The following is a 19,501-nucleotide window of genomic DNA, read 5'->3' on the forward strand; positions in this document are numbered from 1 at the left end:
GTCCCAAGAATGTGGTGTATGCATGTTATGGGTGATATATGTATAAATATATATATATATATATTTATACATACATACACACACACACACACACATACACACACACACACACACACACACACATATATATATGGTTGTGGTTGGGAGGGGTGAATGCATGGTATGTATGCATGGTGTATATATATGATTGTGTGTGCACACACACGTGTAATTATTTCTATGTGTGTCTGATTTGTTTATGTTTGATCAAACTGGCTGAATATGTGGTGCTAATTTATCTATGGGCACCTTTAAATGATTTTATTATTAAAAATGAATGGTTTTGGAAAAACAATAAAATAAAAACTAGACTGGGCTTGTTAGCAACACAAAGCATTATTAACAAGGGATACTAAAAGCCCCAGAGAACAAGGAAATATCTAGTTTTTCCTAGAAAAACAAAATCTAAGAGCAATTCATGAAGTGCTGACTATTGTTTTGCTGATATCAGAGGGAAAGTGTATTAACTGGTAAATGTGTAAAGTGTCTGTATTGGGAGCCAATTTAAATTTCTTTTAAGCCTGTCTCAGGTGTGTTATTCGAAGTTACAAAGGCCATCTTTAATGGTTTCTCAGTAGAGGAGAGTGATAGAGAATATGCCTTTCTGTTGAGATTCTAAACTTAAAAATGTTAAAGAAGAAAATTTCAGTACAAAGGGGAAATCCTTGGTGAGCCAGAGTCATGCATTCTGGTCATAAAGTAACAATCTTTAACCTCTGTAGAGAAAACAGCAAACATCAGGTGGACTGTGGTATTTTATCTGCTGAAGCCAATGACACATGGAGAAGCCCAGTAAAGAAAGTAGAAAAATACATTTGCAAAAGTTTGAATGATTTATTTATTATGTTTTTAATTCTTAAGTGTGTGTGTGTGTGTGTGTGTGAGAGAGAGAGAGAGAGAGAGAGAAAGAGAGAGAGAGAGAGAGAGAGAGAGAGAGAGAGAGAGAGAGAGAGAGAGAGAAAGTTCATGCACTGGCAATAGATCCCCTTGGAGCTTGAGTTGTAGACAGTCAAGAGCTATCCAGCATGGGTGCTGGGCTCTGAACTCTGATCCTTTCAAAGAACTGCAAGCACTCAACACATGAGCTATCTCTCTAGCCCTACTTATTACCATTTTTCTTCTAATCCGATAAATTCTGTCATAGATGTTGCTTCATTCCCATAAAAATCTTGGACGAATGTTAAATTTGACAGGAAATGTACAGGTTATTTGAAATGAAATTCGTGTCTAAAAGAGATCCCAAATAGTTTATTTGCTGTGATGAAAATCAATCAGTTTAGCCAGCGACCATCCTCGGAAGCCTTTCTGTCAGTCATACCCAGGAGACATCACCTTTGATAAATTTTAGCTGAAGGGACATACTAAAAGCTGATCTTATTTAAAGGCCAGAAGCAGATTAAAGGTCTTGGGATTAAACCTATTTAAAAAAGTCAAGGAAGTCTACACATGCAAGTCAGAGAGCAGACACAATCACAAGCAAGCATGCACACTTCCAGGGTGATTCTCTTTGGTTTTACATGGAGCTTTCAGGGCCCCAGAGTTGAGGGTCTTCTGTGTCACATGTGCTCACATCCAGCTTCTAGCTGAATGCAGAACTGCGGCTTGTGTCAAACCTCACAGTGTCCCCAGTGCTTGAGGGCATATGAGGACAGTGTTTCCGAATCTACAGATGCCTGTTGAGGACATTCTTCAAACTTGAAGCCTGGTGATTTAGGTTGATTTTATTACACTTAAGTGAACAGTCCATCAAAGAGCAAATGGAAGGTGGATGCTTCCACACAGGGGACTAATTAAGATGTCACAGTGCCACCCAAGTGTCCCCTAGTCATTTTCTCTGGTAGATTTATCATCTGGAAAAAGCACACATGCTTAGGTATTCCCTGTGGACCAAATTCTTTTCCATGATGTAACCAAGGCTTCTGTGAGTGATAGATGGGCAAACTTCAATGAAGGCAATGCTCATTACATTATGGAGCCTGGAGTCTTTTCTTGTTTGTGCTTCAAACTGTGTAGTTAGGTCACACCTGCAGAATGAGAATGAAATAGAGGATTCGGGTGATGTCATTGAACTAGAACTTAGAATGGTGTCATCCTCGACCTTGTTTACAGTGTGACTAATGACTGTGGTGTTGTGATAGCAGTTCTGTTTAGATAGACTATTAAAGACTAGTCTGCTACTTCACTAACCCAGAGAGGTTCACATGTTTGCATATTCATATAGTAGACAATATTGTACTGATCCAGAGTGCTTTATCTGATAATAGTGTGCTGGTTTGGATGAGGATGGTGCCTGCAGGCTTCCATATATGAATACTTTTTTTCTCCAGTTGGTGGAAACATTTGGAAAGAATTAGGATGTAAGAGCTTGTTGAATGAGGTGTGCCTGTGGGAGTGGTCTGTGAGGTTTCCAAAGGCCATACCATTCGAACACCTTCTTTGTTTGCCTTATGGTTTTGTCTCAAGCTACACCCTGTCTTAGCTCCAGAATCGTTCCTGCTGTCATGCTGCCCACCATGATAATCTTGAACACTAAGTATCTGATGTCATAAGCATCGCATTGTACATTGTCCTTTATAAGTTGTGTTGCTCATGGTGATTTATCCCAGCAATAGAAAAATAACTAAGATAAGCACTGAGTTTGGAAGAAGGAAAAATAATCACCGAATCAGTGAGCTGGAAAGATCCTGTCTCAAGGAATCAGGAAGAGACAGAGCAGGACATCCAGCATTGATCTCTGGCCTACAGATAGACATGTGGGTATCACAGAGAGGTGTGTGTGTGTGTGTGTGTGTGTTCAACTTGGTTCAAGACAGAAATATTTTCCTCATGATCCTTGACATCTTCTTTGATGTTTTGATTCTTAAATAATTTTTTAACTTGTCCTCAGGAATTGAAAAATAGGATGAGTGACCACCATCTATATTCCTGTGACTTAACAGAGGTCTCAGCTTCATGGTTCTCTTAATTTTCCACAGTAAAATCAAGTGAAGCTATACAGACTACACAGATTGTCCTCAAACATTTATGAACACACACACACACACCTGATGGGAGATGCCATTATGCTTATGTGTTTCTCATACTGGTTAATGAATAAAGCACTGTTGGCCAATAGGAAAGGAAGATAGGAGGGACTAGGAGATGAGGAGGAAAGAGGAAGTAGGAAGGAGGAGTCAACATGGAGAGACCGGGGAGACCAGACACCTGCCACACTCCCCAGTAGGTGAAACCACATGGAAATACATAGAAATGGGTTAATAATTAAGACAGAGCTAGCCAATAAGAAACAAGTAACTGGCCAACAGCATAATATCAAATATAGAGTCTTTGTGCGTTATTTGGGGCCTGTGTGGCGGCGGGACAAGACTGGCGGCCGGAGGAAAAACCTTACTCCTTATACACACCCCAAAGTAAAAGAGGTCAGAAGCCATGGTGTTACTTAGGAGAGGTTGAAGGGAGGTGAACGAAAGAGGTAAATAATCTAATTATATTTTTAGTTCATAATCTTTTTACCAATATTCATAAATACGTAGTTTGTCTCCTAGCTTGTGGCTACAGAGTCTCTTTTTGTCTATCATCTGAAGCAATGGTTCTCAATCTTTATCTTGTGACCCCTTTGGGGGTCAAATGGCCCTGTCATAGGAGTCACCTAAGACAATTAGGAAACAGATATTCACAATAAAATTCATGTCAGTGGCAAAATTACAGTTATGAAGTAGCAATGGAAGTCATTTTATATTGGGGGTCTCCACAGTTTGAGGAACTGTATTCAAGTGTCACAGTACTAGGAAGGTTTGAGGAACTGTATTAAAAGTGTCCAGTATTTGAAAGGTTTAGAACCACTGAGCTAGAGTTAGAATAGAATCCAGGAAGTTTATGAAGGTAGGAGGGAAAAAAATTACCTCAATTTTTACCAAGGTGTGGTATCATCCAGAGAAACAGTAATGGAAGTGTTCATGTGCCCCATAGAACGAAACCGAAGACGAATACCAGGCCCTCACATCAGACTTCAGCCATGCAGTTCTCCTGGACAATTGGGGAAAGCCTTCCTGGGTTATTGGGTGATGCTGTCTAGGCTATCCAGGCACTGATTAGCTCATGCAGATAGACAGCACACAAATGTCTATGTGGAACGTGAAGAAATAGTCATTTTTTTTTATCCCTTTAGACTGGTAAGTTTGTTTTACTCTATGGTGAAAGCATAGTGGGATGAAGTACATTTGGTTTGGATTGATGTTGGTACTGATTTTCACTTCTTTTTTTTTTTTTTTTATGCTTTTGGTGGTGCTGAAATTTTGATTTATTTTATTTAAAATGGGAGAAACCAAAGTGAGATTAAATGCTAAAGAGTAGAAATAAGTCTAAGGACACGGTCTATGCTCCAGAAAATAAAAGTGATGTTTATAACATAGAAATGTACATAAGTAGATGTTAAAGAAGGGAGTTGGAAGTTGGATAATTTAGTGTACTAAAAAGAAAGTAGACCCCCCCCACCAAATGCAAAAGGAATCTTTTTTTTTTTTTTTTTTTTTGGTTGCTTGCTTGTTTGTTTGCTTTGAAAGAGATAGAAATAAGTTGGGAGGAGTTGGTGAATGGGTAAAACATGATCGAATATACTGTATGAGAAATATTTTAATAAAATAATAAAAAGGGAAGGCTTGTTCTCGAAGGGTTTGATGGATGAATGCTGAGATCGTCTACGGAAGCATTCCGTTTTCACGTGACACACAGAGCATGCTCATCTCTGCAATTGTCCCTGGCTTCTAAGAAAAGGGGAGTTAAATATTGTATGGAAATGAGAGCTGAATGGGGGAACTGAATTTTAATGATGTTTTCCCTTGGAAACGTGTAATGATTCTGTAGTCTCTATTTCAATTGCAGTTTTGTGATCCTTATTACACAGAAAAAAATCCAATGTGCTTGTCATGAATGACATATAGAGAAGAGTCGTCTCTCCGATGCAAATCTCAGAGGACCCCAGGAGGCCCCTGAGATTTGTGAGCAATAGCTGCTATCACACATGTAGAAGCCTTCTCAATGCCCTGGTCCTTCAGTGCCCAGTGTCAGACTCCAGGCTCACAGTCTACTACCTTTTCACTCTTGTTAACAAGCATTAATCCTTATTCACACAGGGAACATGTTTTTATTTTGCAACCATGCCAAAGTTGTAGAGCTTTAGACATTTCTCTCCAACATGCTTTTGGTGTGAACTGGTGGCATCACTGATTATGAAAAATAGCAACAGACTATGATGCCTTTGAAGCCAGGGATTTAAAGCATAAGCTGTATTTTAATAAATAAAAAAGTGAATATTTGCAGAGCCTCATTACATTATATATACATAATCACTTAATAAGTCATATAAGCATAATCACACCTTCCCTACATTTGACTTATTTTTTATTACACATGAGTATGGAATGTTGAGGCATAGAGGGATAGAGAGAATAAGTAAGTTGTCTTAAGCCCACACAACAACAGATGTCAAAGTCAGGCGGCAAACACAGGGAGCTCCATCTTACTCTCTTTAATCATGAGCCTGACTCATATTCATTAGGTTCAGTGCTATCTTCATCACATGGATTTAGCCCACCCAAAATAGTCACCACAAAAAGTTGCCAGTGCCATTTGACAAACATCATATTATGTCAAACACATTAGTCACACTAAACTTAATTGAATGTTATCTCCCTGGCAGGCTGAAATGCTCAAGCCAACCCCAGATGAGTTAAATACATAGATATGCTGAATGGACATGATAACATACACAGATGACTTAAAAACATAGCATACTGTCAAAAGGCAGAAAACTACAGACATGTAGTTTCAGGGATTCCTTTGTAGAGTTGTTCTGACCCTTATAAGTATATTGTCCTAGGGTCAATTACTAATTGATACAATATTAGGAAAATGTTATGTAAATATGTAAATGTGTATAATATGGAAGAACATCATGGTGCTAAAACTGAAGAAAAATAATAAATTTGTTTAATAACACTTCCTGAAATCGAAAACAGTTTTTAAAGACATTTAAAGATACAAATGGGAAAAGCTCAAGCATTTCATGTATTTAAACACGAACATTTCTAAAGGCAATTAAGGCCTAGGAAATCCTAATCTGCAGCGTGAATTCTAATTACTCGGAACAATAAAACCCCTGACTAGGGGTGAATGCTGAAACATTGGAGAAGCAAAGCAGCCAGCCACTGGTTCTTACCTTTACCTGCTCCTTAGAATGGGAGGTCCTGTGTCTAGGAATCCTCAGACTGAGTGCGCTGAACTCCTGTCTCCTCCCTCCTTATATTCCTCTCTCTGCCCAGCCATAGCCCTTCCTGGCTCCACTTTCCTAGTGCCGGGATTCAAGGCGTGTGACTACCAAGTACTGGGATTAAGGTGTGAGACAATAACACCTGACTCTGTTTTTCTTTTAAACTGGATCAATCTCTTGCAGCCCAGGGTAGCCTTGAACTCACCTGCCTCTGCCTCTGCCTCCAGAGTGCTGGGATTAAAGGTGTGTGCCACCACTGCCTGGTCTGTATGGCTAATTAGAGGCTTAGCTTTGTACTCTGATCTTCAGGCAAGTCTTATTTTTTAAAATGCAAATATATATATATACATATATAAATATCACCATAGTAATCTCCCAACTTTTAAATGGGAAGTAATTCAGTGTACTTATGCAATAGTTACTGAATAGGAAAAATATGATAACTCACTGTTTTGAAACACACAAGATTTCTAATTGCCGCTCAGATTAAATTCATATATTATCTAAAAGTCAGAATTTTATGGAGCTCAAATTAATCTCAGCTAGATTAAAGTAAATGTTTAAAGTAACTGTAACTGTGTCTATTAATTAATGATGAAGGGAAATGACTTGTATTTGTGAAATCAAAAAAGAGGAAAGAGGAAAGAGAACAATCTAGGTTGGCTGACTGTTAATCTTCTTCTGTTTGTCAAACTCGGGAACAAGGTTTAAACTTCCGTTCTGAGTAGCCAGTGTAGAGAAATGGAAAGGTGGATGAGCAGTAAACACATTACACAAAGTTACTTAGCATGTAGCAATTGCAGAAGTCTTCGGATCCAACTCTATGGTATAAAATCAACATGGAACCTGCTTTTTATCTGGAAACTGGTTGATTAATAATGTTTCTGTTAATACCCTGCCTGAACTCAATAGTATATCAAGTCATTAATTCCAGTGTCCCCATGAAAATAATGATAGAATGAGTCCATTACACTTAATTTTTATGCCAGTTCGCTTGCTCTTATTGTCATAGTTCATTATAGCAGTGGGTCGGGATCATTTCCGGGAGAGTTATGAGCAGCAATGAAGAATGGATGAATAACTGTGAAAGCACCCTGCTTCTCATAAGTGTCTTCCTCCCTCCCTCCCTCCCTCCCTCCCTCTCTCCCTCCCTCCCTCCCTCCCTCCTTCCTTCTTTCCTTCCTTCCTTTTCTGGAGAGAGTGCCACGACCATATCGAGTATATTCTCTCTGATGTCACCCTTTCCTTTGATTAGAACATTCTCTAGAGTGGCGAAGTACTTCATAAGCAGCTGTATTTGCAACAGTAATAAAATATGATGAGGAAATAGAACAAGCTTTTTAATCTTTTTTACATTGTTTCTATGCTTTCTGAATCTGAATTAGAAACACATATACTATTCTTTACTCTATCTGACCAAAATATCTTTATTTATAACTTTGAGGAGATAGTAAAGCAAAACTTTGAAATGTAGAACATGCCCACTCTGCCTTTACTATAGAAGGGTTTATAGTGAGCAGCCCTTTTAATATCATATGAGTAATTGCTTCTTCCTCCCATCTCTTCCCTTCATCCCACAATGAAATATGAATGCTTTTCAAGAAATTGCACAGTGGACATGAAAGGATTCGGCATAAACTGGAACCCATTTTATCACTCCTTTCTGAGCTGTTTCTATCAGTTTTGATACTCTGTTCCGTGTCAACACTTTGCCATTCCCCCAATGTTCTTTGTAAGTCAGTGAACTTCAAAGTGTCAATCCACCTGCTAATGGTCCTACTTCCAAAGCCTGTTCTTAATAGCTGGTGCTAATGTAACTTTCATGTAATAACCACTGATCATCACCATGAAGATATTTTGAGATATACACCAAAATAGTGCATCCAATTCATTCTGTTTATTCATTGTATTAAGTGACAGTCTGCTTTTCATGTAGAAGTAGTCAACGGATTTTATTCGTTTTAAATAATCAATCTTACTTCATCATGAAAAAACTGTCATATTTGAGGTGTTCCTAAAGTACTAGAGGAAAATATGATGATGTTTGATTTTGATATTGGTCTTAAGAGATGAAGAGAAAATTGTTTAAAAAAAAAAAAAAAACAAAACCAAAAAACAGCTCACACAATCTGGAGAATGGGGAGAGGTAGAAGAGCATCAGAGGAGCTCATGACTGCACAGACAGGAAGTAGAAATGCCTCACCATTTTGCAATGAAAATGTTTAAATGAATAACAACTAGGCATGAACATTTATCAGAAGTTGGACCATATTATACGATTACAAAAAACGCCAACCCCATGACATCTCAATTGCTTAATGAGGGATTGAGAGAAAAGAAAAAATAAGATCTCTTTTTCATGCCTGATGACACATGGTATCACCACGACAAGTAGTGGACACATGGGACATGTTAAAATCAGAATTTGAAATCAGGGAGTAAGCTTCAGGAACAATACTGACCCATCAAGAAAGCATAATTTTATGTAATTAATCTAATCTAAATGGCACATGTATTGATGCCAAAATACATATCTGGGGAATGTAAAGATCTAGTAAGCATAAATAGACTTGCTCAGGCATTAGACAATCAAATTCAAGTATTTTGTTGGCAAAATATTATAATTAGAAGTCATATTTGTACAGCCAGTCAATTTTAAATGATGCTATGTGTTAGTATTATGAAAAATTTACACCAAGTACTTTAAAATTTAGAGATTATAAATAAACAGTGTCAAATAGTGTTAAGATAGGTTGAGGTGCGATATATATATGTGTACATATATACATATACATACATTTTATATATGTATATATATTATACATACATATATATAAAACACACATACATGCACATGTATATATGTATAAACATATAGACACACAGACATATATATGTAACATATGTTACATATGTGTCTGTGTATGTGTTGGAAAATTAAGTAACAGTAATTCAAACTAGAGATAAAGAATGTGGGACTGGGACTCTGTCTGGGTAGTTAGGGTGCTGCTTACTCCTGTAGAACACACAAGTTCAGTTCCCACCAGGCACACGCTTTCCTGGGTAACTAACAACTGCCTGAAACTATGGCTGTAGGGGATCCTGTACCTTCTTCGGGGTCCAAGGATGCCTGCACTCACATGCGAACAAAGCTACATACATGCATATATGCATGCCTTCCTAAAACAAAGTTTTAAAACTAGAAAAGGTGACTACTAAAGAGCCCCTGTGAAACAATGTTTATTGTTGAACACTAAAGCTCAAGAGATGTCCTCAACAGCAGCCTTTATTCAGGATACTAAGTATGTAATATCTGGTGTAAATACAGTTTTAGGAGAGGTGTTAGGAAGACCTCAAGACTTCCATTATTTGTTCTTGGCTTCCTCTAGAATTCTTTGGATAAATTTCACTTCTCTTCTAAGTCCTAGGGAGACCCAGAGTCAACAACACACTTCAAATATGGCATGACACCAAACAAGTGTGCAGCAGAAAACAAACAAACAAACACACACACACAAACAAAACTGTGGTGATAAAATAACTCTCAAGTCCAGAACTACTTGTGTATAAATCAGTTATACATGTGGGCACTGTTCCACATTCCTGTTGTTGTATATGTGTTTGGAGATATTATCTGTTTCATAAAACAACAACAACAACAACAACAACAACAACAACAAAAACCAAACCAAAACAAAACAAAACAAAAAAAAAACTATAAAACCAAAAACTCGATCGTGTCAATGTCTAGTGCCTGTCAGGGAGTGTAACAAGTGTGAAGCACTGAACGTATTAACTCTTTTACTATACCTTCTGTTATTATAAAAGCAGTTTATAAAGACAAAATCAATGGAATGTAATTATAAAATACCAATGTTTTCAGTGTATTTAAGGCGGTGGTTTTCAAATGTATTTATTTGTGTGTGTGTGTGTGTGTGTACTCTACTGATGGGAGATGTCATTCTGTATATGTTTCTCATACTGGTTAATAATAAAGCACTGTTGGCCAATAGGAAAGGAAGATAGGAGGGACTAGGAGACAAGGAGGAAATAGGAAGTAGGAAGGAGGAGTCAAGATGGAGAGTCTGGAGAAAGCAATATGCCGCCGGCTCCCCGGTAAGAGAAATACATAGATCAGCAGAAATGGGTTAATAATTAAGATAGAGCTAGCCAATAAGAAACTAGTAACTGGCCAACAGGATTATATCAAATACAGAGTCTCTGTGTGTTATTTGGGGCTGGTGCGGCGGCAGGACAAGACCGGGCGGCGGCAGGCAGAAAAACCGTACTTGTTACACTCTACCACTTGTGTATAGGGGCCTGTGGAGGCCCAAAAGATGCTATCAGAGCTCCTTGGAGCTGGGATTGCAGGAAGTTGTTAATCACCTGACAGTCGAGCCATCTCTCCAGTCCCTAGGATGGTGCTTTAAGACAGTTTTAAAAGGAGAACTCAACGTGAACAATAGTATGATTGTAAAACGAGTACTTCCGGTCAATATTGATCAGATACACACACTCATACGCACACATACATACCATTTTTACATGCATACAAACAGATACATTAAGCATTTTGTTTATTAGATACCAATAAATTGATTAAGAAACTAAGGTATGAATTCTCACAAAGCCCTCATTTCATGGTTTTACAATTTTCTTATGCACAGTAGACTTATGACCTTTGTTTTCACTGTGGCCCAACCCATTTTGGTGTGTCATGTAATTTATTGAGCACACTATGTTCCACTGTTGCACATTGTTAAAATTTAGGGTAATGATACGATTATATTTCTGTCTTTTAAGTTTTCTGTTTTTAGAGTTTGAATTATGTATATGGTTTTGTGCCTGAGAGGTAGTATGAACACATTTATATGGATGCCCCCAGAGGACGGGGGAGGGGGTGTTGAATCTTCTGCATTTGGAGTTACAGGCCATTCTGAGAGGCCCTGTGGGTGCTGTGGATTGAGTCAAGTCTGGTGGGAGAGCAGCAAATGCTCTACCTGGCTGAGCCGTCATCTTTCCAGCCCCATATTTCATTTTTAAAGTCAATTTCAATAGTTCTTTGGATCCCAGAACAAGTGCTTCGAATTATTGTTCCACTGAAAAGTGGGAGCCATTCTCCCCAGCAGGGTACAATTTAAATCATATAAGCAGGCCTTGTGTGAATGTTATTTCCTGAAACAAAAAAGACATGATGTCAAGTAATCAACCTCTGTCGGCACTTTCTTTATGGCATTTAAACTAACCTGAAGGAATTATATTGATACCCTTAGAACTTCTCATCCAAAGTAAACTTGATACCTGAGGCTAGCCACTAACATTTTGTAGTGAGGCCCACTAACCAAATATAGTTCCACTCTTTGAAATAAAACATATGTTCATAATTTATAATTAGAAATCTTTTGAAACATTTGTTAGGCCTCTTAGGTCTTATCGTCCTACAGTATATTTTATAATTAGTAGAATCACCTCCCAAAGTTTGAGAAGCATATTTGGAGTGAGGTTTCCACTTCTGAGAGTCTAATGACACCAGAATTTCCAAGAAACTATGCAAATCTTCTTTAATCTCCATATCAAATTACAGTTTTTTTTTTAAACTTTCAAACAATATAGAGGGTTATCTGTGGAAACAAAAATGATAGAATCTCATTCTTTATAGATGGTTCCTGTACTCTCAACAAATGTCCTATGGTAAACAGCGTCATCTTGAATTTCGTCACGTTTGGAAAAACTGAGTACACAGCTTCTTGTCTGTTGTGCCCACTGGGGCTCAGGAGCCTACATTTGCAGGCCAAGGGCAGATGTTTATTGATTTACAATGAATAATGCATAGAAAGGGCCCTACGCTTGAATTTCCACACTGGAACCTCCTTCCAGTTGAATAGCATATGAGCTATAGACTGGCTGCCCGTTGAGACTTTCCTATTTGTAGACTACCTTCAAATAGATCCTCACCATCAAGAACAAAGAGTATTTTGGTCCTAGTACTGCAATCCACTCTTTTGGGTTTTGTTTGTGCATGAATAACAACTTTTTTTTTTTTTTTTTTTTTTTTTGGCTTTTGGATGGATGAAGTGGTGGAAGTCTCTTTCATGGTTTATTTCCTTTATCTTGACTAGGATAATATTGCAGCTGTAAACCAACTAGACTCCAGGCTAATTATCATGAAACATTAAATCCTATAAATCCTATACCCGTTATTTATCTTAGAATGAAAAACACATAGGAGTAAGTATTGCTTGATGTATTTAATGAAATAGCAAAAAACATGGTTTCAAGTTTTTCTCAACATGAAGATGATGTTAATGTTATATATTTCCATTAATACCATGCTAAAAATCACACGTACTTAATACATTTCTTTAATGAAAGAAAATTGAAAAAATAAAGAGAAACATTAGAAGTAGGTGCTAATTCAGTTGTTTCTGACAAATACAATGTACATTTGGATGAAAACTTGTATAATGCCTTCAGAAGCTTTTGTTGAAATGTATTGAAAGAGAAGGTAATGTTTTGCCTTAGGTTTGTATGTTTTATTATTTTCCAAGTTACTAATTTTATTATGAAGTGAAAACATTTAAAATAAAAAGTGCTAGTAACATAAATGAAAAACACTAATTTTTGCGAAGATGAAAGCAGGTATCCTGTACTTCTCATTTGCCCTTTTACCTAAAACCCGTGGAATAAGTATGAATGTTTGCCATTTTACAGGTCAGGGGATGGGAACAGAGATACATAGAGATTATGTGTTGTACAGCAGGACTTGAAGCTTATGTGGCCAGTTGCTAAAAAGCATGGTGTTACCCACAAGTATTTTGCTGCTGAATATTGCAATTTGAATTTTCCCACTCAGCCTTTCACAATGATAGAATGAAAACAGAAACAATAAAACAGGGAAGTTTTTACCCAGCCAGGCTTAAAAGCCACAAGGTAATGGAACTTGTAGTTCCCCTCAATATTTAGGAAATTCAAGAATTCCTAAATATCAGTGCTAATTAAGTCTGCCCTTATGTGTCATTAGCTTTTGCATTCCTTGTACATGAGTGGTTCACTCCTTTTGATATTTAGAGGGGTCTAAATATTAATGATCCATAATTAGTATGAAGAGAACTTAGTGAATCTCAGAAAACTAAATCGTTGATCATTAAAAAGTTTCAGTGAGCTGTCATTTCATGCAAGGCATTCATACCACGCAATGTAGTCATAAAAAATTAGTGATCTTTTGACAGAAAAGACACATATTGGAAATAATTTATTATTCTAAAAGCTGGTCTTTAATTGAGGAAGTTTGAGAAATAAATTAGATAGTAATTCTTCATACCACAGTGTAAATGTACTTCAGAATATTATAGTGTATATGATGGATATGTATAATAAACCAAACAAGTTGAAATTTTCTCTCTCTGTGTGTATATATATATATATATATATATATATATATATATATTATTTCTCAGTTAAAATTTAGTTCAGTCAAAAGGAAAATATTTAAATAATTTAAACATTACAATATAAATCCTATCTTAATAAATATATCACTATTGTGATATATATATGAGTTTATATATATGTATGTGTTGTGTATATATATATATATGTGTGTGTGTGTGTAGCACATTTAGACTTAAGACACATTTTGGTTTAAATAAAAAACCATCTTTGGGGGCTCAATATTTACATTTTATTTTTCCTTGTTACTTTTTTTTTTTTAACCACCAAGACAGAGTCCTTCTGACCTGGAAATCTGTAACATTTCCCTTGTCAGCTGTTTTCAAAAACTTTAAAGTAAATGATGCCGTATTAATAAGTTTGCTGAGGGTGAACTTCATTTAGACCCAATCCCCCCTCCATAGCTACCAATTTTTTCATTGGGTTATTTGTATGCTCTCTCTACTAAAGCTTGATCTTGGGGCTTATAAGGCATCCCAGTAACGTGTTGAATTTTTCCATGGAAATGAAATCATTTAGAGTCAGTGAAGGTTCCACACAATATACAAATCCCTCTTTTGATATGGATTTAAATAGCTACAGTTCTTTCTTTGCATTTGAATATAGCCTTCAGAGCTACGGAGTGCGGCCTCTCCTTCAACACTGTGGGGTGTAAGACTTTAGGGCTGTGGCAAGAGACTCTGCGAAGATGCTGGCAGACACACTTGTTCAAAAATACTGAAGAAGTCCAGGACCAGCTCAGCAGAGGATGAGGATGTTCCTTTCCACTGTAGCATATCTCCATTCAATGGTACACCTGAGGTTTGATTTCTCTCAGCCTGAAGTATACATTGACCATAACTCATACATGCTTAGATTAGCTGCTTGTAATCCTCTGGCATGTTTAAATTCATGCTTATGGATTCTAATAATTGCATTCCTCATGGAGACCAACATCTGTCAGCTCTACAGGCAGTCTGCAACTGCTGGATGGGTTAAAGGGTGTGTGAATATCATGCTAAAGACCTCTGTGGGGTAGGATTTAAATACACTGGAAAAGTAGATACCGGGGGTTGCTAATTAGGCAAGCAGTCATCGTGACTGGCACAAAGCCCTAACATAGAATGTACATGTGGTGGTGCTGGGATTCTTCACTTTCTAAGCTATAGTGCTCAAGCACTGAATTCAAGGAAGTGTGAAATAAGGTGGTAACAAGAAACCTTTAGATGGATCCCCTTCACGTCCCTTACTGGGACTTCCTCTTTTGTGGCACACCAACAATTCTGTCTGTGTCATGTTCATTTCCACCCTGCCCCTTCCTTTTGTCACTATCCTTGTTTCTATCTGCTGCTAGAAAAGCTGGGGGTGGGGGCTTTAATGCCTTTCTTCCTGCAAGGCAGGCACCTAATAAGAATAGTGCACCAAATTAAGCCGTGGCATCCAGACACAAATTAAGATCACACAATTATAATTCAATACAAAATCAAACACAGCTAGATATTTAGAAATATATTATTAAAGCTAAGGATGGTGCTCTGAAATACTTCATTATTTTTCCTGGGGTTTTCTTACACTGCAAAACAATACTACTAAGATCAATGTGGGTACGCTGTATTTTTCCCATTCATTTTTGAAATATGTGAGCATTTTGCATGTCGACTTAGATAAATGACGTTTTTTGAAAGATGTTCAAACAATCTGGCTTTCTTAGCATCTGATTGCTTTATTATTGAACATCAATGCCTTTCTTCCAACAATTTGGCAATGCCATTAATTGTGACTGTAAATCTGTGGTAGATCCTTGTAGAATTGTAATTGATGCCCAATGGCATCTAGCTACTGCCTAAATTGTTTATCAATAAAATTAATTCTGCTTTTGAAGAAGATTCCCTAAATCTGGATTGCATAAAAATATTTGTAGATAATTTGTGCATATTGACTTCATGTGCACTGGTGTTTTAAAGATAAACAATATTATATCATAAAGCTTTTCATTTTAATAAAATAAAACATTTCTTGTCTCATCTGATTTTTATAGGCTGAGTAATTCCTCATATTTCATAAAAATGAAAAGACATAACTTAGCTGCCTACATGTGTGGAAGCTCACTTTATGCACAGCTAAGGCCTGCTTCTTCATGGGGAGCTCCAACACATTCATTTAAAACTAGACACTGGCATAACATGGGATTTTAGAACTCCATCCCATTCTGGTGTGAGTCTGGAACAGGGATCAAAATGGGAACAGCAAGATTCTTGTAACACATTAACTGCTCAGTAACTGCAGCAGTAACTTCAAGTTTCAAATAAATAACCACAGAAATTCTGTAAGGTCAGATCAGTGGCTTCTGGGTAATTGCTCAATCAATTTCACATTTAAATTTTTCTGTCAGTATTCAGTATTCTTTTTATCTTTCTCGTCAACCTGCTTCATTTCTTCTTCTTCCAATATAATATCCTTAAAAAAACATCTATCATGTCAGCAATGGTAACTAAGTTACCTTAGACAGAGAGTGATATTTTTCTGTTTCACTATTGTAATATAATGGTGTGTTGGGAAGCTATCAGCGGTCTGGGCCTACTCTTTGCTAACCTGCGGTGTAATAAAGGTTTGGTGTAATAAAATGTTAAATATACTAGTTACCGAGTCAGTTATTTTACTGCAAACTGATTATCATGCTGCAGATAGTGACTTTAGTAGTCAAATGGGGCCGAGGATCAGACCTCGGAGAATTCTGCATGAAAATCACTAAAAATATGAATACTAGGGAAACAGCGTGAAAGTCCTTCAGAGCCAAAATACCATATTGTTTAAAATATAAATTTTCAATGATCAAAAGTACAAAATACAGGTGGATTGAAAAGAAGAGTACAGGTAAGCACCCCTCAGGAACCCTAGATATTGTTATTATTTTAAAAAATTGTAACTATTGTGATGGGCATTAGATGAGTTCCTGAAAAATAAAAAATGCCATTAAAGCAAGTCAATAAATTACTCACACAATTCGGAATTTAGGTAATATCTTTGATAACATTGTTTTAGGAGTTTGAATCATGTCCACCACCTTGAAATGCATTACTTTCTTCCACCACTTTTCCTTATTGTCTGTTTGTCTCTGCCATCTCTTTTCTAAATATATTAAACATTAAATCTTTCTTTTATGTCATAGTGTGAAATGATTATTAAATTACCATGTAATTTCCATATTAGTCAAGATTGTATGATTTTTATGTGAAACAAATACAGTTTGAGCATAATGAAAGATGAGATTTTTATATGGAAGCTATGAAACCACATAATGGACATCCATTAATCTTTTATATGGAGAATTAAAACCTACCTGATTTGGGGTACCTTTATAATACTCTCTCTTCTAGTGTTCTTGCAGTAAGAGTAAACAGGTGTGAGAGGCATGCATCTAAGCCTTGAGGATACAGAGTAAAATACTCTTGAGACTGCAAGGTATTTATGTTTTCAGAATAGAACTAAAACACTAAGCTTGTGTAGTTTGCCCACTGCAGTGTTATCTAATATAATCTGTGCCCAGACAGAAATACTGCAGTAGTTAACAGGAAAAATATCTATTTCAGACTCTGTGAACATTTTTTTCCTCAGGTTTTCTTTCCATCCTGATTCCACAGGTCAGTGCTCTCCATCACGCCATTAACTCTATTATCATCTATTAGGGATTGATTGTGTTACCAATATCACTTGAAGGGAAGCTGTGATAATGGATCTCTGTTTTCTAAGTATTCTAACATTAAAATGTACATTTACTATCTCTTCATTAGCTAGCTAGCTATCTCTAGTACTTGCTATCTTTTAGTTAACTAGCTAGCTATCCCCCTACACTTGACAAGCCATAACAGGCATGCCCAAACATCAAAGCAATTGCTTTTGTGTTTCCTGTAAGTTCAAGCTCCGGGGAAAGGATAACTGAACAATTATGGTAGTGTGAAGGCAGAGAGGAACTTTACCGTAGGCCAAGTTAAAGACCAGTTTGCCCTGTGCATTAAAACAAGTTCAGATTGCTCTGCCAGAGCCTGCCATTAGCAGTTGAGCTGTTACATTATGCATGACATTTGACTATTCATAGGGAGGAAAATATGCTCTTTTTCCATTAGTGGTTTCCTATGAGTTTAGGTCTACAAATTACTGGAGATGCTTAGGCTGATGTGTTGCCTCTTTGCATATCTATTATGCTCATGCCACATTCATTATTAATATGAATGCCATGTGAAGCACTAAAGAGCAGTAAGATTTCTATCAACTCCAGTTTCGTTCATTAAAATGCTTTTGAAACTATGACGTTGTGTTTACATGGTAGTCTATGAATGATTGGGGGAAAAAAAAGGTCTTGCAATTTGTTTTACATCACAGTTGGCGCAAAGCAGTGTATGGTAGGACCCAAGTATAACTTAAAAGTCATGGAGTTATTTATGAATTTGGATGTGGTGGCATTTAATTGACTGTTAATTCTAGATTGTAACCAACAGTATATACCCTGTAGGAAAAAGAAAGGAGTACACAAATGCTCACTAAAATGTATTCATCATATATGTATTAATATTTGAAATTAAAATAATTCAATCAATTCCCCATGTATCTCTCCCCACTGATATCTCTTCCAAATTATGAGCTTGTTTTCCTTAGTATTGTCAAACAGCCGCCCCACAACACACACACACACACACACACACACACACACACACACACACACACGCACACACATACACACACACACATACACACACACACACACACACACACATTCATGCATGTACATATTTCTCCTTCTCTCAACATCTTACTTGCCTTCATCTAGAATTGAGACTCGTGGAGATTTTCGTCTTCCACATTCACATTTCTTGGTGTTCTCCCCATTCAGATCATACTTAGAAGCATTGCTGAGTCTTCATGAATGTGGCTTCTCTGACCTTCCTAGAAGATACAATCTCACAGCACGTTTCAAGGTCCTCTGGCTTTTGCACTTTTTCTACCTGTCTTCTGCAATAATCCCTGAGCTTTAGGTACAGGAATTGTGTTGTAGGTATTTCTATTGGGAATGTGGACCACAGTTCTGCATTTTAATTGATTGTAGTTTTATGTAATGATACCCATCTATAGCAAAGAGAAGTTTCCTTGATAAGGCATAAGGACTATGCTTATCTGTAGGCATTAGTACAAATATTTAGGATGTGGTATTGTAGGTTCCCCAAGAAACCACAATGTCACTAGCCTCAAGTTGTTAACTAGGGTTCCTTTACAAGGCCTGATTTCCCCCTTGTTGAACAGGACTTAAGTCCAATTAGGGAGACGTTGGTTATTGGCAAGGTGCATATGCCACTATTGTCTATAACCCCCTTAGGGTTACAGAGCCATGCTGGTCACTGTGGTGGTTCATAGGTGTCATAGCTGTGTAGAGCTATTGGTTGCTTCTTTGGAACATGGACTTCCAATAAACTCAATCATATTATGTTTCAAGAAGCAAGCATGTTTGAAAAATCTGTCATTAAATGTGGAAAATAATATGTTACTGATAAAAGATGTGAGAATATTTTCTATTTATGGTTTTAGGAAATAAGTGCAAAGAATCAGCAACATAAATCACACTTCTTTCTTCATTGAATTTGGATCTTTAAGTGGTATAGAACCTGACCAAAACAAACACAATTATGAGTAAAGGAAAATAAAACTTTCTTTGAGCTAAGGCCTTGTTTGTGTTGTTATCTGTATGAATAAAGATAAAGGTATTAATGATGGAAA

This window comes from Phodopus roborovskii, unplaced genomic scaffold (assembly GCF_943737965.1).
Source record: "Phodopus roborovskii unplaced genomic scaffold, PHOROB, whole genome shotgun sequence".
Taxonomy (NCBI): Eukaryota; Metazoa; Chordata; class Mammalia; order Rodentia; family Cricetidae; genus Phodopus; species Phodopus roborovskii.